This window comes from Dreissena polymorpha, chromosome 1 (genome assembly GCF_020536995.1).
Source record: "Dreissena polymorpha isolate Duluth1 chromosome 1, UMN_Dpol_1.0, whole genome shotgun sequence".
NCBI classification, from domain to species: Eukaryota; Metazoa; Mollusca; class Bivalvia; order Myida; family Dreissenidae; genus Dreissena; species Dreissena polymorpha.
The window spans coordinates 13,797,562-13,821,921 of record NC_068355.1 but is presented as its reverse complement, the minus strand read 5'-3'; the positions used below and the strand labels follow the sequence as shown (position 1 = coordinate 13,821,921).

The 24,360-nt window shown below is 33.5% G+C and overlaps 1 long non-coding RNA gene across 1 annotated transcript; it reads left to right on the top strand.

The window, feature by feature from the left end:
• The first annotated feature begins 11,038 nt into the window (after window positions 1-11,038).
• Window positions 11,039-24,360, top strand: LOC127871810 (uncharacterized). Its single transcript, XR_008045574.1, has 3 exons — window positions 11,039-11,150; window positions 19,902-19,943; window positions 22,817-24,360. It is a non-coding gene; the product is annotated as an uncharacterized LOC127871810 (long non-coding RNA).

The following is a 24,360-nucleotide window of genomic DNA, read 5'->3' as shown; positions in this document are numbered from 1 at the left end:
GATTTCTGATTTAACTGAAACATCCTTTATCTTTTTACAGTTACTGTTTCAATTATTATTTTGTCTTAAGTTATTAAATGGATTGTATAACTGAAAGTGTAATGTTTCTAACAACTATACGAGGCAAACACTATGTAGTGAGATCATATAATGATCTTGATTGATATATCTAGTCATTAAGAGAAACGAACTAAGATATAAGCGAATCGTCTTAATATAAAAGGGTCTTAGACAAATGTGTAACAATTCAAATGACTTCTTTACAAGTATTTGAATTTATATTAAGAAGAAAGCATCAGTGAGGTGAAACAGGACAAGTATCGTTATATCCGCTTTATATTAACTTGTTTTTATCGAACTAAAAATACAAGCATATCGTATTTTTGATGCTGTTTTTTGGTTGGATATGTTTTGAATGTCGTTTATTTACATGTTTAATGAAGTGTGTACAATGTAATCAACATTTGACGCCAGTACGCCGTTAAACCAAAAGTATTTGATTATTTCATACCTGTTAAACGGATCTAAACTGTAAAATATACTTTTAATTAAACGCAATACATATTCTTGTGTGCACTAGTAAAAGTTTAATATCAGGCTAAGTTTGTATAAAAAAACTACAATGTTTCCACAAATGGTTGATTTAAATTAACTGCAACAACATTCAAATACACATTCGTTAGAAATGCCTTTTTCAAATACTTGATACTAATCAATACAAAAATCTTGTATTTAAATATTTGTTGATTAAACTAGTCTTATTTGATTACATGTACTTTTAGTTAAATCCCCGATACGAGGAACATGTTAACTAACGGTACGGAAATCACATTTACACCTGTATTAAAATGTTATATAATTGGACATATGCATTTTCAACGAATCTTTGTTAATAATACCACAATGACGTTTAATGTGTAAACATATGGTTGTTTTAGTCAATGCCTTCCCTCCTTTGTGAACCGGAAGCAACCCGAGTACTCGAATGATTCTATCATGTGATGTATGAACATTATCATTTAAAGGGGCCTTTTCACAGATTTTGGCATTTTTTAACTAATTCATTAAATGCTTTATATCGATAAATATAAACATTGGATCGTAAAAGCTCCAGTAAAAAATCAAGAATAAAATTAAAAAAAGGAAAAGAACATTGCCCGGACCAGGTTTCGAACCAGTGACCCCTGGAGTCCTACCAGAGTCCTGAAGTAAAAACGCTTTAGCCTACTGAGCCGAGTACACATACTTGAAGTATTTTATACCTTATATAAGCAATCTTCGTAGTTTCACAAAATTTAACGACAAAAACAGAACTCTCCAAATTATTCAATCGTTTCGCGTTGCAACGCTTTATAATTTTTAGGTTTTAAAATCGTCAAAAGATGCATATAATGGCTATATTAGACCATGGTAAATGTTCAGTATTACTGTTTCCTCACAAATATCATAACAAAAACGAAAATTTGCGAATCTGAAACAACTTTTTTCAATTTTGTCAATTTACCAAAGCGTGAAAAGATCCCTTTAATGTTTACGTTTGACAGCTGGGTGTCACATGTGTTATTCGTCAAATAGCATCTCAATTTGGTTGCATAGATTACAAAATGCATCGCCAAAATTAATAATGTGATAAATATTATGTGTATAATATAAAACATTCAGTTGCTTTTTCACCATGACACCTCGTTCGATTGGTAAAAAAGCTACTTTCCCATGGTTTAACATATAATGAATGGACCGTGCTCTGTGAAAATGGGGATTAATGCATGTGCGTAAAGTGTCGTCCCAGATAAGCCTGTGCAGTCCGCACAGGCCAATCAGGGACGACACTATCCGACTAAACTGCATTTTTGCTAAGAAGAGATTTTCTTCAATCGAAAAAATATCATACAATCGGAATGTGTCGTCCCTGATTAGCCTTTGCGGACTGCCAGGGCTAATCAGGGACGACACTTTACGTACATGAATTAATTCCCCTTTCACAGAGCACGGCCTTTATGTTTCTATGGTCATTTCGCTCTGCTGGCAATCTGTTATTAGGTGTATCACCAGTATCTGGTGATGTGAATTGTCTCTCAATTAATGCAGATGAAACCATTTATGCATAGTGGACTCTACCATCCTTCTACATTGGATCAATTTATTTCCAAAATTAGGGATGTCTAGTATATTTATTTCTAAATTTAGAATATTTCTTACAGAAATTCCTGTAAGCAAACAGCGCAGACCCAGATGAGACGCCGCTGTCTACGCTGTTTGCAAAGGCCCTTGTTTTAGGCATAAATGGGTTAATGCAGATTAAAGCCGAGAAAAGCAACTTCTTACATGACGAATACTCTCTGTGTGTGTTATAGTTTATTGACTGGTCTTTCAACGAGTACCCAGGTAATGTAGTCCAACTTGTTGACGCTACTTTTTATATTGGTAATAATTGTAATCATGTTCTATTGAATTTAGCCCATATAAAAAGTATCTCTAAATTCTTTGCACGTCTTATAAATAAGACAACCAGGTAATGTAAAGTGCTTATTTGGCGGCTTAAATCTGGTTCAATTACTACCAAATCTGTAATGGAGAACTTGATCACAACGCGCTTATCTGCAATCTTCACATATCGTGTTTGTATTCAAAGATTTAATGCAGTCATTGATTCAAAATCAATGGGTGTCACACCCTACATGTCAGTATGTAAACTAAGTGTTCGTTTACAAAATGGATATATATGGCAATTATATTTCTCAAAGAAAGCCACAGTACTGTGCCATACATATTATACAAACCACATACCGGTACATATTTGCAATTCTAGAAACCCGACCATTGCCAGAAACTAGTGCACGTTTGTGTACTATTTCCGAATACAAGTTTATGTTTGCTCTACATTTCAATGGAATAAGTATTTTTATTTATACAAAATTTCGACTACAAAAGCCCAAAACATTTGCAAAAGAAAAGTGAAATCATATGCATGTATAGAGTTGTATACATTTTTTGTTACATTTTATATATTTATATACATAATTTGTAAACAATTATTAATACTTAAGATTCGATTTTCGTATCGTAGATTTACGATATACGAAAATAAATTATTACTTCTTGGTTTTGACTAAAAATAATTGTGAAAATGTTCTCCAATATTATTATGTAATGCATTATAACCTTCAATATTCGCTGAGCCAAAAATATTTCGTTCGATAATGTATTTATAAAGCAACTTCACTTCAAACGTTCAGTTACGTTTCAAATAAATTGCATCGCGGTGTCAAACAAACACTACATAGTATTATTGCAACAAGCACGTGATGTTTAACTCTTCCAGTGCTGGAACTGAATTTTGAAGGTCTTTGCAAACAGTTTAAATCCAGATGAGACGCCACAGAACGGGGCGTCTCATCAGGATCCAAACTATTTGCTATTCTGATAGTATTTTTTGAAAAAAAATCAAAGAAAATGCTAATTTTAGAATTTCAGCAGACGACATTTTAGCAGACGACAAAATTCCCAGCATGCAAAGGGTTAAAGATTGGTCTACCATTATTCAGCAGATATTAACTGTTGTAAAGTTTCAATAAATTTTAAGCCCAAATACGCTGTCTGGATTTGATTGCACAGCGTCATTCTTCCCACAGGTCAATGAATGCATTCAAATCGAAAACATCACTTAGATATTGAAAAGCGGTGTCGCGTTCATACAAACTTACTATATTTTAAATTACATTCTCCAATGCGTAGCACTTGCAAAATAAAGCAATATACGCGTTTATCCGTATGAATTATAATTAATTTCATTCTCCAAAGCGTAACACTTGTTCATACAGCAATTTACAATTTTATCTGTATAAATTTTAATTAATTTCATACTCCAAAGCGTCACATGTCATAAAGCAAAATTCGCGTTTATCCGTATGAATTATAAAAATCATGTTATTTACTTTTGACATTTAATTATGTACATTGCAATATTTCTTGTATAACTTTCATAGCGCCACAATTTTGACATATGTCGACATTGAAACAAGACAATCTATTCTTCGATAATATTTTCACAGCCGATATCAAAGTGAACCATACGTTAAAACCAAAGTATTTGATCAAATGTCCACAATTGAATTTTATAACTTTTCAGTACAGACAACTTGCGTCCATATAGAAAACTAAACATCAAGACCATTATTTACTTTTCAGTCACATGAGTGTTTAATTATAAATACACTGAATACAATAACCTTGAAGATATCAATAACTTTGAAATTGGCTTGAATACACTTGTATTGCAACCTGTTGGTATCATGATAAAGTAAATAAAAAAATATATAATATTTTTGAATTCATTAACGTTTGTTGAAGATCAATATCGAAGTGTTAGCTAGAAATCTGTCGATTGAGGGTCGCGGATCATTCATGTCGACGCCTTATTTCACACAGTGACAGCATCAAATGCTGTGTTCATACCGGTCACATACATTTATGGTCGATTTCATCTTAGACATCTGTGTCTCTGCCCAAAAGGTACGACATGCGATCTATAATGCGTCAACCTTTGTAGTTCAGGTTAATAACACAAATCTTCCCGAAGCTGACGTCTATACATGCACATTTTAAGATATGATGTCCATGATGCACTTGCACATCCATCTTTAGCACGTCAATGACTGTCTCTCAACATCTTTTTAAGGAATGACTCCATTCGAAAATTAAACCGCTTAATAGTGTGAATCATTCAGGCTAGTACATTGCATATGTTAATTATTGGGCGCAGTATCAAATTGCCACACGCAAATATCCATGACTTATACTGGTGAACAAATTGTGTGTGTGTTTTTTTGTACCGAAAAACTATTATTTATTTAAGCAATTACGTGTTGCAATTGGCTTGCTTAACATTCACACGATTGTATGTTTCCAGTATCAGAGCATTATAATTATAGTCATACAAACATATTAAGTTGTCTAAATTTATTTTGTGAAGATTTACAAAAGGTGTATCAGCAAATCACTAGTTGTGGTGGGTATCCTTTATGCAGCAATTATTCGATCAAGTCACGCATTGAAACATCGTTATTCTTAAAAGATAAATATTCCACGTTCCATTAATCATCACGCGTCGAGGTACCTCGATGCAATTATTTTAAACGAGAAACACGCGGTGATGTGATATCTCGCGTTGATTATTACGAAATGTATAGTTACGATTAAAAAGCGACAGTTTGTTCAACTAAGGTATATATATACCTCAATTGAACAAACTGTCGCTTTTTAATCGTAAACATACATATACACATGTATATGGATCATCGTACATCGTAACTTTCTTACGGGCTCTTTGTTTCCTTTCTTCCACAGATCAATGCCACAACAAAATATATGCAAATGAAATACAATTGCTGCCAAACGAAATCTGGGTTACACGAACGTATAACGACCGAACATGTTGCAGTTCCTGACAAGAACCATAAATGCAAAGGTTTTAAACGGGAGTTCAGTGGAATATTTTGTTATCTTAGTGTCATCCCGGTTATGAAATAAGCGTACCTCCTGTCCAGTGAATGCCTCTATTGCGGAGCTTCAAGTAAATCCGTTGAAAAACACAATGAGTACAAACTAATTAGCTGCACTTAATTGTCAACTAATGACCAACGCCTTTTGCAACGCATTGTGAGTATATGAACAACCAGGCTTCCTGCTAGCCTTGATCCGGTTGGTTAACGGTGCAAAGCACATATTAAGTACGATCGCATTTGTGAATTTCCCCTGCCTATATCTGAACATTTGCGTGCAAAAGCGACATTTACTTCGGGAAACGTCTGAAGAACGACATAGTCTAAACGAATTACCCAAAGTCAATCTCGCATGCTCTCGTAAAAGTTCGGATAACGTCGCGGGAAATTCACATGGAATATATCGTTAAACAAAAATTAACGAGAGCGCCGATGGCGTTAAAAGCATAGGTGCAAGATACAGGGAAGAATGGCGTCACGTGGTATAATGTAGTTCGATACACAGGTGGTTAGCGTGTGGCTATGATATTAATTAGTGAAAACATCATTTTGAATGATAAATAATCATATTATAACGAAAAATTAACTTTTCTGAAAAAAAATATTTCACTATCAAATATATATATAACAAGGTATGCAACTCAAAATCAGCCCAAAACGGGGTGCATCGCTTTGAACAGCCATATCTTCATCAATTTTGCAGCGATTTTCACGATTTCGGTCTTATTCAACGCAGAAATGAATTTCCTTTCTGGAAATGTATATGTCTTGCAATATTTTTACAAATGCTGGGTCAACTTTTAAGAAATAACACGATACACAACACGCATGACCCAGTTGACAGTGATCATGCTGTCTTTAAGACTGAAATCTTCACGGAGTAAAGGGCAACTTCCCTATAAAGTTCATGTAGTTCGATACCATAATTCAATAAAACGTATGAAAAAATATTATTACCGTTCTTGTCGTTACATTCTGCATCAAGACTAACTGTCCAGCGCCGTTTGAAACCTTTGTTTACATACATTTCAACTAACTGACATTTTAAACATACGAGTGATTTCATTGGTCCAATGCGGAGGTGTGTCTTTACAACTGGAGATTTCATTCATAAAGAATACATGATCACTGTCAACTGGGTCATGCGTGTTGTGTATCGTGTTATTTCTTAAAAGTTGACCCAGCATTTGTAAAAATATTGCAAGACATATACATTTCCAGAAAGGAAATTCATTTCTGCGTTGAATAAGACCGAGATCGTGAAAATCGCTGCAAAATTGATGAAGATATGGCTGTTCAAAGCGATGCACCCCGTTTTGGGCTGATTTTGAGTTGCATACCTTGTTATATATATATTTGATAGTGAAATATTTTTTTTCAGAAAAGTTAATTTTTCGTTATAATATGATTATTTATCATTCAAAATGATGTTTTCACTAATTAATAGCATAGCCACACGCTACCCACCTGTGGTTCGATATCGCCATCCGCGAATTTCTCAAATCAATAATTTCAAACAATTACCGACTATCAGTGTTTGAAACGCTTATGAAAAATAATTACCCAAGCCTTTCAAAATTTAAGCACGGACAGATCTGTATCGAACTATTGTTTTCACAAATGAAAATAGACGCTACCCTATTCGTCTGCGTCAAGAATTTGTCGTAAAACTTGTGGTAAGCGTAAGATGCAGACGTGCACAACAGATTGAGTTCTGAATACAGATTTCTAAATGAAGATTTTTATAGAAACTCCTCACAGCAGTTACTTCCCTTGCTTCGCCCGGTCAGTAACTTCTAGTATAAGGGAGGCCACTGCGTAGGAGATTGAGATTTATAGTGCAGATAGAATTGTTTTACGAACGAAATTTGTTTTAGGTTATAAGAAGATTTTTTGACATAAAACGGTCTTAGAAACATTCACTAAAAACGGTGTCAGCAATATTATTGGAAGAAAACGTTAGAAAAACGTTTCCAAAAAAAAATTGTAAGAATGACCATATACTAAATTAAATAGATATTTCGTCTTATTTTTGATCAGGTAAGGCTTCATAAAGGGTAACCATTCGATGTGGATTTTTGAAATGTGGTATATACCATAAGCATAGGTGCGTAAACGCACCTATGCTAAAAACGAGCTTTTTGTTCCTCGTTAAAGGGGCCTTTTCACAGATTTTTGCATGTTGTAAAGTTTGCAATTAAATGCTTTATATTGATAATTGTAAACATTGGAAATAAAAAGCTCCAGTGAAAAATCGAGAATAAAATTTAAAAAAAAGTAATCCACAACTGGTTTCGAACCACTGACCCCTGGAGTCCTGACGTAAAAGTAGAAACCATTCAGACCACTCGGCCATCTGCGCTCACGCAATGCAGGCAGTATTTTATACTTTATATAACCTATCCGCGTAGTTTCACAAAATATAACGACAACAACAAAACTCTCAAAATTATTCAATCGTTTCGCGCGTTGCAACGCTTTATAATTTTCAGGTTTTTAAATCGTCAATAGATGCATATATTGGCTATTTTAGAGCTTGGTAACTATTCAGAATTACTGTTTCCTCACAAATATCATAACTAAAACGAAAATTTGCGAATCGGAAACAACTTTTTTAAACTTTGTCAATTTACCAAAACGTGAAAAGGCCCCTTTAAATCTATGTTACCAGACCATATCTTGCAATGTTGGCTCTTGCTATAAGGAACACTATTTTTTTCATGAGTTAACTTTATTTGACAAACCATTTTGCGAAATATTCATTGATTTTAAGTATTTATATGGCTTTAAGCCATGCGTTTGGGGACATGATTTGAACATCTTATAATAACGTGAATATTGTTAGGTGGTGATTTTTATTCATTTTACTTTTCAATCAGGCGACTTACCATCGTAAATTGAATCGTCATTGCGACCTCTTTAAACAAACACATTGCTGAATATCGGAAATAATTTTCATAATTCATTATCGGCGAGAATTTCATAATCAGTTGTTTCATTAACATTGAAATGGTACGATACACTGGTCTGCTTTGCTTTTGAGGAAAGTACGATGTAGTTTTCACAAATATAAGATTACTAGTATTATATTAGAAGCGAAGACTTTGACATTCTGCATGGCATATCAAAGATCGATTAAAAAGTCACCAACCGATGGACTTATAACAAAATATGAAACATGAATTAATAAGAAAGTAGCATGACAGGATAGTAATATTCTTGAAGTTACATCTTTTTATAACTAGTTTTTTTTCTATTAACTTGGCAGATATAGCGTGTATGTTTAATCCGCTTTCGAATAAGGTTATAGCATTTATTTCGCTCTTATTAGACACTTCTTTTAACAGATATCTTTTGCAGCCATAACCGTCAACATTCTAAGCGCATTTTCGCCATTTTAGAAAAAAAAGAACGTTTCAGGTGCAGTGCCTGTCCTTTATTACCAGTGCGTATCGAATGTTCAAACTCAGGCACACATATACATTAGGTACAAAAAAGTGTTTAAATCATTCGATGTATTATACAATTATAGTCGAGAATTGCATTTATTGCATACAATATTTACATTTGTATCGCCTCTTCACTTTCTCATGAAATTCATAGTATTTATCAATCTACATACCTTTGCGAATCAATTCAAACACTGTGTGATATTTATAACTTATCGTATAATGATTTTCAATCGAATGTGTCTGGATACTGTACCATCGAGGTACTCACAGGTTATGATAACTATAGACAATGTCACACGATGATCGGAAATCATCGTTAAAATTACGTGGAAAAAGTCATAATTTCAAAACATTTATACGCGTGGTTCATCTATGATTCTCTCCCGACTGGCCATTTAATTGGTAATCATAGTTCTTGTATTCTTAGACCCCATTTCACAATGGACGCACACACTGTGCTTTGAAACACTATCATCTTCGGAATCTAATGGCATTGTGTTTAAAGTGAAACAGTATTATAGGCATTTTTCATTGTTGAATTGAGCTGAAAAGAGTTAACAAGTCAAAAGAGTAAGTTAAATTGTGGTTACTGACCAATTATCTGCAACTCCTCATGCTACCAGTTGTTTATAAAAATATATTGTATATTCGATTTTTACGTGACTCACCCAGTCCTGTAAGCCGAAATGATCCGTAAAACAAAATTGTGTCTTTGTGTCGTATAAACGAATCTGCACTAAAACTTAATTTAGTTTCACATTGTACATGCGTGATCAGTTGTCAAACGAAAGAACGGTTAATATTCAAATGCATTATGTTTCTCTTTCGGGGATATTGTTTTAGTATATTGATGCTGCATTAACAAATAAAAGTGTATATGAAGTGAAAACACCAAAAATAAACAACGGTTGTGGTAGACACCTATAAACTGTTAAGATGCCCGTAATATCACTTTAAAAGTAAGTGGAATTAGTATTGATAATGAAATCCAAAGCCAACGTGAGAGTGTGTATTTTCGTCATTGTTCGTTCTCACTTTACTAGTCCGAATAAAGGTTTATCCGAACATTTCGTAACAAAGCGGCCATTATAATCTTGTGACACTGATCCGCTTTTTACGCTGAATGCATCCTAAATTCGGTTATTCATCTTCATCATATGAGTCGAACGCTCTCTTCAGTAATGGGGTATCAGCATGACGTTTGAGATATGGCGCCTTATTGTGCAATTACATTTTGAGTACCTAAAAGTACTTAATTCAGCAATAATATGCAAGAAATTAACGAAGCTTTTATCAAAGTTAATAGAAAAGATTCTATCAAAGTCACTCTATATTTAATACAAATAATCGATCAGTTTCCATTTTTATGGTGAGTGAACTGCTTAGTAAAGCCATTGTTAATTGATAATGCATTTATATTTGTTAACAAAAAATCAACGGATAAGTTGTATATAACGTTCGATGCTCCTAACAGTTTTGAGTTGTCATCAGGAGCAAACTACAGTGTTAAATGTACGTAGCATCATGTTTCTGTCATCTTTTAATCATAGTATTTCAACGTAACACATCGTTAACCTTCACTATTCGTTAGACTGGACACGTTATTACCATTCTTTATTCATGTTTTCATTAGCTAAATTTCACAATGGACGCACATAATGTGCCCCGATAATCATTGTTAAGGGTTGTAAGTGTTTCAATTATCGACCACAGGTGGAAGTAACGTACCCTGGATGGTATTTTTATTTTTATTTTTTCAGGAGCCCAATATATTAAAATAAATATATAAAATCATGTTTAATGAGAAAAAAAATTGACAAAGAGCCATGAAAAAAATCCCCACCCTCTGATATTGGAATGATAACAAGGTCATTAACTAGAATTTATCATAGACCTGTCTTCGCGGGCCGCAAAAATGTCAAAAGTAGCTTTAATCAAAATCATCCCTTGATCCTCTTATGGGCAATTGGACAACCTTTCAAATACAATCAGAATGATACGTATTTTTCATTTATTTACATTTACTAAAACATCGTTGTTGTTGTTGATTGGATTTTATGTGCCTGACTCTGTCAGTGTAATTCACTGCTGAGCCGGGTTCAAGAGCTATGGCTACTTTCGTTTTGAAGTAAATCAAATTTAGAGTTAAAACAGTTGTTGCAAAGAAAATATAACGTTTTGGAATTAGTTTTTAGGGGTAAGTGGTTGCATATGCATGCATTATTTGATGACACGCTTCGTTGTTTTAAAGGAATAGGACGCGAGCTATCGATTAAGGGGCAAAAACTCAAAACTATTGTTTGAAAGTCTGTCGAAGATTTATTAGGGTTGACTTACGGACTGGAAATATTGCTTGGTTATTGACCGACTGTGAGTTAACTGCTGGACAGATTTTTTTTAAGTGAACTTTTTTTTAAGGTTGTCCAATTGCCCATAGGGGGATCAATGGATGCTTTTGATTAAAGCTTCTTTTGACATTTTTGCGGTCGGCGAAGACAGGTCTATGATAAATTCTAGATAATGACCTTGTTATCATTCCAATATCAGAGGGTGGGGATTTTTTCATGGTTCTTTGTCAATTTTTTTCTCATTAAACATGATTTTGCATATTTATTTGAATATATTGGGATCCTAAAATATATATATATAAAAATACTATCCTGGGTACGTTACTTCCACCTGTGTTATCGACCAGCGTCAACACCCACATAAAAGGTCCGAATTAACGTTTATACAGATTTTGGCATTTTTTTAACTTATTCATTAAATGCTTTATATCGATAAATGTAAACATTGGATCGTAAAAGTTCCAGTAAAAAATCAAGAATAAAATTTAAAAAAGGAAAAGAACATTGCCCGGACCAGGTTTCGAACCAGTGACCCCTGGAGTCCTGCCAGAGTCCTGAAGTAAAAACGCTTTAGCCTACTGAGCTATTCCGCCGAGTACATATACTTGAAGTATTTTATACCTTATATAAGCAATCTTCGTAGTTTCACAAAATTTAACGACAAAAACAGAACTCTCCAAATTATTCAATCGTTTCGCGTTGCAACGCTTTATACTTTTTAAGTTTTAAAATCGTCAAAAGATGCATATAATGGCTATATTAGACGATGGTAAATGTTCAGTATTACTGTTTCCTCACAAATATCATAACTAAAACGAAAATTTGCGAATCTGAAACAACTTTTTTCAATTTTGTCAATTTACCAAAGCGTGAAAAGATCCCTTTAACAATACGATTGCGACAACAATCCGTTCTAAACGCAACTGGATCCTGGATTAAATTGATAACTTTAAATCGAACGTGGACCGCCCACTTTGAGTAAAAGGGTAGTATTGCTATTCAAATGTACCTAAGTTTAAGTTTCATATGTTTCAGAGTTTATTAAAATCTAGCCCAAAATCAGTGTATAAATTAGAAACGTACATGTTATTGATAATATTTAAAAAGAATGCAATACGTTATGCACGATTTTGTAAAATATTTATGAATTTATATTAAAGAAATATAACTTTATATTAAATATGTAAAAAACCTTAGATTTATTACACATATATTTCAATATAAATAATAATAAAAGTTCAGAAGAACATGTATCGAAAAACGCGAAAAAAGCCAGATATTTAATTCTGAAATTGAAAATGTCTGTGCAGTCGAATTCGCCAGCATGTATATCATGCATGTACGGTGTGAATGTAAATTTAGTTGTACGAATCATTTTAATTTCCTGCAACGATATATATTCATACGACACACGAACACTCACTCCGGTCCTAATAAAAAGACGAATGACTCGGTTATTGTAGGAAAATATGTACGAAATATCTTCGTCACAATCGAATCGGGGCACTAATTTGTCTTTGCTGCATATCAATATATTACAATTTAACACATATAAAAACCGTGCATACCCGCTTTAAAAACACGCAAATATTTAAAATCAAAGACTCTGAATTAAACGGAATAATTAAATGATTACTATAACGATTTATTTAGTTTAAATCCGATTTTATTATGTCACACGTTCTCGAGAACCCGGCACTAATTGGGGCGTTTCAAATTTTAAAAGGTGATATTTCTTATACATTTGCATGAGAAATAGTTCCATCGCTACGATGCAATTAAGTTATGTATGATGTATTTATGACATAGTGCCAGGTGCGAACAAGGTCGATGCATAGAAGAGCAGTTGACATTTAATTCTTGGCAAAACAAAACTTTACGCAAAACATAAACAAAGTTAGTTATTATAAAAATAAGGGAAAGACGTCTGTAGAATAAAATGGTTAAAATGTTATAAGTGCATGTTGATCGCACTGAGAGTCATACATGGCATAGATCAACTTTTGCACATAAAATTAGCCGCGTTCTGAGAAAACTGGGCTTAATGCATGTGCGCAGTGTCGTCCCAGATTAGCCTGTGCAGTCCGCACAGGCTAATCTGGGACGACACTTTCCGCTTAAACTAGATTTTCGGTAAGGAGGAACTTTCTTGAAACTAAAAATACCATATAAGCGGAAAGTGTCGTCCCTGATTAGCCTGTGCGGACTGCACAAGCTAATATGGGACGACACTTTACGCACATGTATTAAGCCCAGTTTTCTAAGAACGCGGCCAAAATGTGAAAATTAATGTAAAGTTAATACAACACACTTACAAATGTGTTTATTATAATAGCAATTAGCAACATTTTGTATTTTCAAGGCCTTAAATAATAAGTAATACCCAATGTATTTGCACAGGGCCTGTTTTTGTGAGCAACTGAAAATGCACAGTCTTATGTATATATATGTAGATACATAGGATCTGGCACGAGTTGTTATATCATACCATATTTTATTAAAAGAGTTTTTGCAATTTTGTTAGTAAGCGAGCTTTTGGCGAGCTTACTAACGAATTTCCTGGACGAGTTTAATAAAATATGGTATGATATGACAACGAGTGTCAGATTTTTTCCACATGCTTTTAAATGCGCAAATTAAATAAATATTTACGCAAACATAATGATAAATCCCGAGTTGTGTTTACATTTCGTGACGTCATTTGACGTTGCAACGTCATTGCAGCAAAATAACAACATGCGATTGGTTAATCGAACGAAAACAAAGCCAATGAAAACGCTTAAAAAGTATATTACACATGTGTAAGATAAAAATATTCGTAATGGTTATATAGCATTTGAAACAGGGTATAGCATGTGATAAAATTAAATGCTAGTGTATGGAAAATTGACACATTTGTACAATATATAAAAGCCCTGCAATTGATCTATCAAATGTGTTTCCTTGAGCAAAAAAGACCAATTGTAGCGTGTGATACTATCATGAATAAATTTTGAACAATTTACATAATTGTATTGTGTACAGCAATAAATACTTCACTTTTGAGGCACATGATTTTAAACGAAATGCTACATATTGTTCAGATCTATTTTCCCATGTAATCTTGTTCATTAAAGAATCTTATGTGGATCAGTACACGAGGTAATCCCATGTATGAATGACCAAAAACACGTAACATAACGATTGACTGGTTTTCTTGATAAAGCTTAACCCAGTTTTCTAGAGGAGATGCTATTTGTCGTCTGATCAATTGCCCAGGTACATACTGGTAGATCTATTATAATTTGGCCTCCTATGTCCGCTAGGTAACGTAGATTTTAGGCATCTATATCGATATTGCGTTAACTTGCTGATACTCTGTATGTGCGCCTTCAAAACAGCTGTCTAGTTAGTTTTCTTCTGTTTACAATAATGTATTTTATGTGGAGAAATCGGAGTGCAGGAAAGGAATCCCACCTTTTCGGTATCGTGACCACTGACCTAAATGACAAGGGACACATAGTGAGCGAACAAATGCAGATAAAAGTGATCTTCCAGTACAGTCAACGCGTCAATATTGATCTACTGGCGGAGTCATTTGTCCAGTCAACTATTTTTTTCGAGTAATAACGATAACTGCTGGACCACGCTAACTTTTGTTGGCATGAAAAGTATTCAGGAACATAGTATTTTACGGAAACAGAAAACGTTGGTAGCAAATACTTTTTTACGCATTTGAATTGTGTGATGATAATGGTATACTATAATGATGTAAATAAGATATATGGCGTCGCGCTCAGTACTGGCGTCAAGTTACGTAACGTCAAAAAATACGCAAAATGAATGCTGACGTTTAGGTGTATTTTTAGCCGTTGACTCTTGATTCTTTTTGTTGTTATGTGGCAGTTATTCTTCCGAAATTTAAAGTTTACATATCAAAACACGCAGAATTGATTTATCTTTTCGACGAGATAAATATTGTTTTGGAGACATGTTGCAGGACAACTAGATTTCTGATTAAACTGAAACATCCGTTTTCTATTTACAATTACTGCTAAATTGACTATTTTGTCGTAAGTTATAAAAGGGATTTTATAAATGAAAGTGTAATATTTGTAACAACTATGCGAGGCAAACACTATGTAGTGAGATCATATAATTATCTTGATTAATATATCTAGTCATTAAGAGGAACGAACTAAGATATAAGCGAAGCGTCTTGATATAAAAAATTTGTAACAGTTCAAATGTCTTCTTTACAAGTTTTTGAATTTTAAATTAAGTATAAAGACCCAGTGAGGTGAAACACCACAAGGATCGTTATATCCGCTTTATATCAACTTGTTTTTATCGAACAAAAAATACAAACAAATCGTATTTTATGCTTTATTTGATTGGATATGTTTTGAATGTCGTTTATTTACGTGTTTAATGAAGTGTGTTGGATGTAATCAACAATTGACGCCAGTACGCTGTTGAACCAAAAATATTTTATTATTTCATATCTGTTAAACGGATCGAAACTGTAAAATATGCTTTTAATTACACGCAATACATATTCTTGTATGCACTTTCTCTAATAAAATTTAAATATCAGGCTAAGTTTGTATAACAAACTATAATGTTTCCACAAATGGTCGATTTAAATTAACTGCAACAACATTAAAATATGCATTCGTTCATAATGCCTTTTTCAAATACCTTATACTAATCAATACAGATATCTTGTATTTAAATATTTGTTGATTAAACTCGTCTTATCTGATTACATGTAATTTAACTTAAATCCCCGAAACGAGGAACATGTAAACTAACGGTACGGAAATAACATTTTAACCTGTTTTAAAATATGATTTATAATTGGACATATGTATTTTCAACGAGTCTTTGTCAATAATAACACAATGTCGTTTAATATGTAAACATATGGTTGCGTTATTCAATGCCTTCCCCCCTTTGTTAACCGGAAGCAACACGAGTACTCGAATGATTCTATCATGTGATGTATGAACATTAATTATCAGTTAATGTAATTGTAAGGCAGATGGGTGTTACTTGTGTTATCCGTCAAATAGCATCTCCATTTGGTTGCATAGATTACAAAATACATCGCCAAATAATGTGATAAATAGTATGTGTATAATATACAACTTTTAGTCGCTTTTCACCATGAAAGCTCGTTCAACTGGTAAATAAGCTACCATGATTTAACATATCATGTATAATGAATGGACCGTACTCTGTGAAAATGGGGCGTAATGCATGTGCGTTAAGTGTCGTCCCAGATTAGCATTTGAAGTCCGCACAGGCTAATCAGGGACGACACTTTCCGACTAAACTGCATTTTTGCTAAGAAGAGATGTTCTACAATGGAAACATATCATCAAATCGGAAAGTGTCGTTCCTGATTAGCCTGTGTGGACTGCCAATGCTAATCAGGGACGACACTTTACGCACATGCACTAAACCCCCTTTTCACAGAACACGGCCCATATGTTTGCATGGTCATTTCACTCTGCTGGCAATCCGTTATTAGACGACCAGTACGAGGTGATGTGAAATGTCCCATATTATTGCAGATTAACACATTTATGCCTAGTGGACTCTTCCATCCTTCAACATTGGATTAATTTATTTCAAAAATTAAGGATGTCTAGTATATTTATTTCTATATAGCGCTATGCATAAATTGGTTAATGCAGATTAAAGCCGAGAAAGGCATTAGACTTTATGATCACAAACTGTCTCACATATTCGCATTATTGAATCTTAGAATAAACACGACAGCTGCGTACCTGATCATTCTAAATGTATTGTATATGAATGGCTCACGGATAAAGCTTTGTCAAAACGTATTCACACTGGAAACTTAAACAATTTTGCTTGTGGAACATGCTTCTGTCTATACCCGTCACCATCCACCGAGTTATACAACGTTCTGTCGGTGGGAAATGTACATGTGAAGAATGTTCATGGTCGGAATAAACACTTGGTAATCATCCTCAGCAATCCCAAAGACATAAAAGCAGGGGGTATCACTAATTATATCCTCTCGATTGTTAACTTGCGGTCAATGCCTAGTGCTGTACACGGCAAGCAAGTGAACAAACCCTCCTAGGGCGTGTTCAGGTTACAAACCTTAGTGCACTAAATACGCGGATCGCTTTCACGCTGTTCACATACTAAAAATGTGAAACTATCAAAAAGCACGGAGATGCTATGATCAAAATGTCAATTTTGCCGCAAGTGCACTGAATCCTCATGTACTGTGCTCGATGTGATTACCATTCGTGTAATTTTCATGACAGAAAAAAATGATATATGAAAATTTCTGCGTTGGAATGATAAAAAATTAATGTAAGAGTTTACTTCAAAAAACTATTGCAAGGAAAACTTGATGCCTTATGCAATTCAAATGTTATGTTTTTCAATAAATACACTTTATTTAAACATATTTATTAAGTTAATTCAGTTAATTAAATATATTACAAAACGATAAATTTTAATGAAACAAATTAACAAATGATCACTCACAAAAAACATCATGATCATCAAACTCATGCATAAAGGGGCCTTTTCACGTTTGGGGAAATGACAAAATTGAAAAAAAAGTTGTTTCAGATTCGAAAATTTTCGTTTTAGTAGTGATATTTGTGAGGAACCAGTAATACTGAACATTTACCATGCTCTAAAATAGCCATTATATGCATCTTTTGACGATTTAAAAACCTGAAAAATATTAAGCGTTGCAACGCGAAACGAATTAATAATTTGAAGAGTTCTGTTGTTGTCCTTATATTTTGTGAAACTACGAGGATTGCTTATATAAACTATAAAATACTTCCGTCATTTTATCCGGAAGGATGGCCGAGTGGTCTTAGTAGGAGACTTTTTACTCCTGGACTCCAGGGGTCAGTGGTTCTAACCCTGCTGAGGGTTACCTTTTTGTCTTTTTAAAATTTTATTCTTGATTTTTCACTTGAGCTGTTTATATCCAATGTTTACATTTATTAATATTAAGCATTTAATGACAAACTTAAAAAAAAAGCATAAATCTGTGAAAAGGCCCCTTTAAGAAGACCTACAAACAAATGACATTATACCTCATTTAAACCCACTTGATGTATAGAGCACTCACAGTCATGGCGTCGAAATGATTTTAAATATGTTTTTCCTCAAAATGCATGCACTGTTTTGTTATTATATATAGCGAGTTGTATCCTTATATATAAGCCATTCTTATGTTTTCAACCTATTGAATGAATGTTCTTTTAATATGAGCTTAACTATTCTATAAATTAACATGCACAAACTTGCTTTACGTCGTGCTAGTGAATTTTTTCATACACAATTGATTTTGATATATAATTGAACACAACATGAACTAATCAGGCGCCCTTACTCAAAGGTTCGTAAAGTTGTAAACCAACTGTCAATAGAAAATGAATTTTAATTGCTTATAATCGAACGTTTTGGTAAAATTATTTGAACTAGCGATAATTACGTATATAAAGTTTCGTTAAATGATTTTCATTCATTGTCATGTTCGGTTGTGAGACTTTCCGTCGTAAACTGAATCGTTATTGCGACCTTCGTATAAATAACGATTGGGTGCCGTTCCCATCTATGTGGAGTGATAATGTTTTGTTGTTCCACTAATTTGTTGATGTTCCACTAGTGGGTTATTATTTGGTGTATGCATTTTACTGTAATTTGTTTTTTCGAAAGGTAAAATTTTGTGGTGAATTAATAGCTATAATAATGTGAATGTCGTTGCGTGTTCTTTCTTTTCAGGATTTCTTTTGTAGAATCATAATAGTTGTTGCTGGATGTACTGAACGTATGCAGCCATCGCTGTTTAACCCATTTATGCCTAGTGGACTCTCCCATCCTTCTAAATTGGATCAATTTATTTCCAAAATTAGGGATGTGTAGTATATATATATATATATATAGAATATTTCTTACAGAAATTCCTTTAAGCAAACAGCGCAGACCCTGATGAGACGCCACATCATGCGGCCGGCGTCTCATCTGGGTCTACGCTGTTTGCCAAGGCCTTTTTCTAGACGCTAGGCATAAATGGTTAACTGAGTGGCTGGTGCCACTAGTTTGAAAGACAATCCGTTACATTGCGTGTTTTTCTAATGTCAAGTACATTTGCATAATCAGGTTTTAATTATCATCCATTTGAATAATGTTGCATATGATAATGTCACATTCTTTAACAGCTTTACGTGCAGCACATTAAGTGGGAACATTTATCACACAAAATGACTCATATACATATCACTGAACCTGTATGTATGCTTAAAAGACGGATTAAAATGTTGATTTGTTTTTAGTGTTTTGTATAAGGTAGGTATACAATTATTGATAGAGTAAATAGATGTGAACATTCTTCATGCAAAAGCATATTTAAGAGGTCCCCAAATATTTATGTACATTTTCGTAGTCAAGCAGAAATCATAAGTAAGCTAAGTACATTTACTCAAACTTTGATTAAACGTTATTTTTCAAGTTAACTTTGTTAATGCATAACGCTAATAAGATGCAATTATTTATTCTCAAACCACGTAAATCAATTTCTAACATGACGAATTCCCTCTGTTCTGTTCCAGACAGCTTTATTCAACACCGCTGTCGATGAACCTAGATGTCAGGTTTGTGTTACAGTTTATTGACTGGTCCTTCAACAAGTACCCGGGTAATGCAAAATGCTTATTTGGCTTCAAATACTACCAAATCGGTAATGGATAACTTGATCACAACGCGCTTATCTGCAATCTTCACATATCGTGTTTGTATTCAAAGATTTATTGCAGTCATTGATTCAAAATCAATGGGTGTCACACCCTACATGTCAGTTTGTAAACCAAGTGTTCGTTTATAACATGGATACATATGACAATTGTATTCCTAAAAAAAGCCGCAGTGCTGGGCCATACCTATTATACAAACCACATACATATTTGCCATTCTAGAAACCCGACCAAGTATTCCTTTGTGTACTATTTCCGCATACAAGTTTATGTTTGGTCTACATTTCAATGGATGAAGTCTTTTTTATCATCAAAATTTAGACTACAGTAGCCCAAACACATTTTCTGATGAAAAGTGAAATAATATACATAGTTGCGTACATTTTTGTCACAATTTATATATTTATATACACAATTTGTAAATAATAATTTTACTTAAGATACGATTTTCGTATCGTAGATTTACGATATTCGTTAAGGAATTACTTCTTCTGGGCTTTGACTTAAAAAATTGTGTAAATGTTCTCCGAGATTATTATGTTGTGCATTATAATCTTCAATATTCGCTGAGCCGTAAATTGCGTCTTAAGTATTACTACACTTTACAAAATGTTCAATTTGAATTAGTTTTATTCGAACAAACTGATACGCGCAATAAATTTTGTTTTATAATTTATTTATAAAGCAACTGCACTTCAAACGCATAGTTACGTTTTAAATAAATTGCATCGCGGTGTCTATATATCACTACATAGTATTATTGCAACAAGCAATATTTAATGCTTAAATATTGGTCTACCATTATGCAGCAGATATTAACTGTTGTAAAGTTTCAATAAATTTTAAGCCCAAAATACGCTGTCTGGATTTGATTGCAAAGCGCCATTCTTATCATAGGTCAGTGAGTGCATTCCAATCGAAAACATCACTTAGATATTGAAAAGCGGTGTCGCGTTCATACAAAGTCACAATATGTTTAATTGCATTCTCCAACGCGTAGCACCTGTTCATAAAGCAATATACGCGTTTACTTATACGAATCATTTTATTTACTTTTGAAATTTAAATATGTATATTGCAATGTTTTTTAACTTACATTTCGCCACAATTTTGACATATGTCGACATTGTAACAAGTCAATCTATTCTTCGAGAATATTTTCTCAGCCGATATCAAAGTGAACCATGAACTATACGTTAAAACTAAAATATTTTATCAAATGTCCACTATTGAATTTTAGAACTGTTCAGTACAGACAACTTGCGTCCATATAGAAAACTAAACATCAAGACCATTATTTACTTTTCAGACACATGAGTGTTTAATTATAAATACACTGAATGCAATAACCTTGAAGTCACCAATAACTGAAATTGCCTTGAATACACTTGTTTTGCAACCTTTTGGTAGCACGATAAAGTAAATACAAACTTTTAAAGAATATTATTGAATTCATTAACATGTGTTAAAGATCAATAACGAAGTGTTTGCTAGAAAACTGTCGATTGAAAGTCGCGGATCATTCATGTAGACGTACACAGTGACAGCATCAAATGCTGTGTTCATACCGGTCACATACATTTATGGTCGGTTTCATATTCGACATCTGTGTCTCTGCCCAAAAGGTACGACATGCGATCTATAATGCGTCAACCTTTGTAGTTCAGGTTAATAACACAAATCTTCCCGAAGCTGACGTATATACATGCATATTTTAAGAAATGATGTCCTAAATGATGCACTTGCACATCCATCTTTAGCACGTCCATGACTGTCTCTCAACATCTTTTTAAGGAATGATTTCATTAGAAAAAAACGCTTAATAGTGTGAATCATTCATACTATTACATTGCACACGTAAATTATTGGGCGCATTATCAAATTGCCACACGCAAATTGACATCCAATGACGTATACTGGTGAACAAGTTGGTTCTTTTTTACCGAAAAACTATTATTTATTTAGGCAATTACGTGTTGCAATTGGCTTTCTTAACATTCACACAATTGTATGTTTCCATTATCAGAACATTATAATAAAAGTCATACAAACATATTAGGACGTCTAAACTTATTTTGTGAAGATTAATCTCACCTTTCTTAACCAGTTAGGTGTATCAGCTTATTATAAATCCACTTACTATATTCATGTATTTTGTATTATTGTTTATGTTAAAAACTAGAAACTGTAAAGTTTATGTGTAATAAAATTATGTTCTGTTCTGTTCTGTATCAGCAAATCACTAGTTGTGGTGGGTATCCTTTATGCAGCAATTATTCGATCAAGTCACGCATGGAAACATCGTAATTCTTAAAAGAAAAATATTCCACGTGCCATTAATCATCACGCGTCGAAAGATACCTCGATGCAATTATTTTCAACAAGAAACAAGCGGACTACTGATGTTATATCCCGCGTTGATTATTACGAAAATGATGGCTAACCCATTTATGCCTAGTGGACTGTCCCATCCTTCTGAATTGGATCAATTTATTTCCAAGATTAGGGATGTCTAGTACATTTATTTCTATATTTCGAATATTTCTTACAGAAATTCCTTTAAGCAAACAGCACAGACCCTGAATAGACGCCGCATCATGCGGCGTCTCATCTGGGTCTACGCTGTTTGCCGAGGCCTGTTTTCTAGACGCTAGGTATAAATAGTAATATATACCTCAGTTGATCAAACTGTCGCTTTTTAATCGTAAACATACATATATACATGTGAATGGATCATCGTATATCGTAACTTGCCTACGGGCTCTTTGTTTCAGGCCTTCCACAGCCCAATGCCACAGCAAAATATGTGCAAACGAAAGACAATTGCTGTCAACTGCAATCTGGGTTACATGAACGTATTACAACCAAACATGTTGCAGTTCCTGACAAGAACCCATACCCGTAGCCAGGGGGGGGGTGCGTTTGGTGCGTTCGCACCCAATGTTTTTAGACGAGTAAAAAATTGTACTATAAGTTGAGAGGTTGTGACAGCAAAATTTGAGAAGATCTAAGAAGCCGGTCCCCGCAAAATGGAATTGGAATCTTTGTTACAAATAGATATTTGTTTTCTGTATAATGCTAAATTATTAACCTGTTACTCTAATCCGTATAAAATTGATAATTAATTATAGATATTTGATACTAAACGATTGTTTTGTAACCTTTGTCATCGTTAGTAATGTCTTTAACTGTAATAGATATCATAACAAAATGTTGAAGCCTACTTATTGTGGGTTGAAATTCCAGTCCAATAACCTTTTTCAACAATTATCTAAATGGCTGGAAAAAGCAATTTGATTAACTTGAATAAATAAATAATCTTAATTCTTATAAAAAAGAAAATATATTTTAGATGATAATTAACGGAATGTTATGTCAGCTTCCGAAAATGACTGATATCAAAGGACATACTTCGACTATTGCCGAAGACTAATGGGTCACTGGTTAATAACTTTGCATTATACTACGATTTATAACAAGAACATAATTGGAAAGCATTTTCGACAGACTGAGTTGTCTTTTTGTTATATCCCCGTACAACCATTTTCGGATCCCCTCAATGGTATTCCAGCAAAAAATATCAGCTATGCTCAAGTCATGATAGGTTTTTTTTTGTTGAATGACAAGAAAACAAATCATTGTTACTAAGCAATGAAGCTTTCTTTTGTAGTTTACCAACACGTAATAGCATCTGTTCTGCTCCACATACATAACTTTCCACAATGTTTTAATTATGTCAAACTTGACACTAAGAATGTCATATTTTTAAACAGTTGTTATAATGAATTTAAAACGTTATAACATATGATCGGATGGCCGTTAACGTTTAATTTTCATCAACTGTGACGGATCTTGAGCATATAATGGGCAAATAAGTACATCTTTTTTTCTTCAACGTCCTGGTATACATTGTTAAGGACTTTGAGACCATAGGAACAGTAGTTTGTGGTTATAGGGTCTAAATGAAGTCTAAAGTGTTATATATTTCTGAAATTCGTTTAGAAAAAGATAACTAATTTGTTAAAAAATAGTTTAAAAAAAAAAACAAGTTATACCGTTTTGTTTTCTTTTTAGTATTGATACACATTAGAGAAGACCCAGTTTTGTTAATCAGTGTTTGTTGTACGATACACTATTAGCACGTTTAGAGCAATGCTATGCATCTGGTACTATCCATATTAGCAGACAAACAATTGTTTTGAAAAAAAGTCAAATATTTCTATTTAATTCGCTGGATTTATGAATGGTAGAATGTTGACATGGTAAAACACACCAATTGTATCAAGATTCCAAGATTCCAATAAATAATGATATTTTA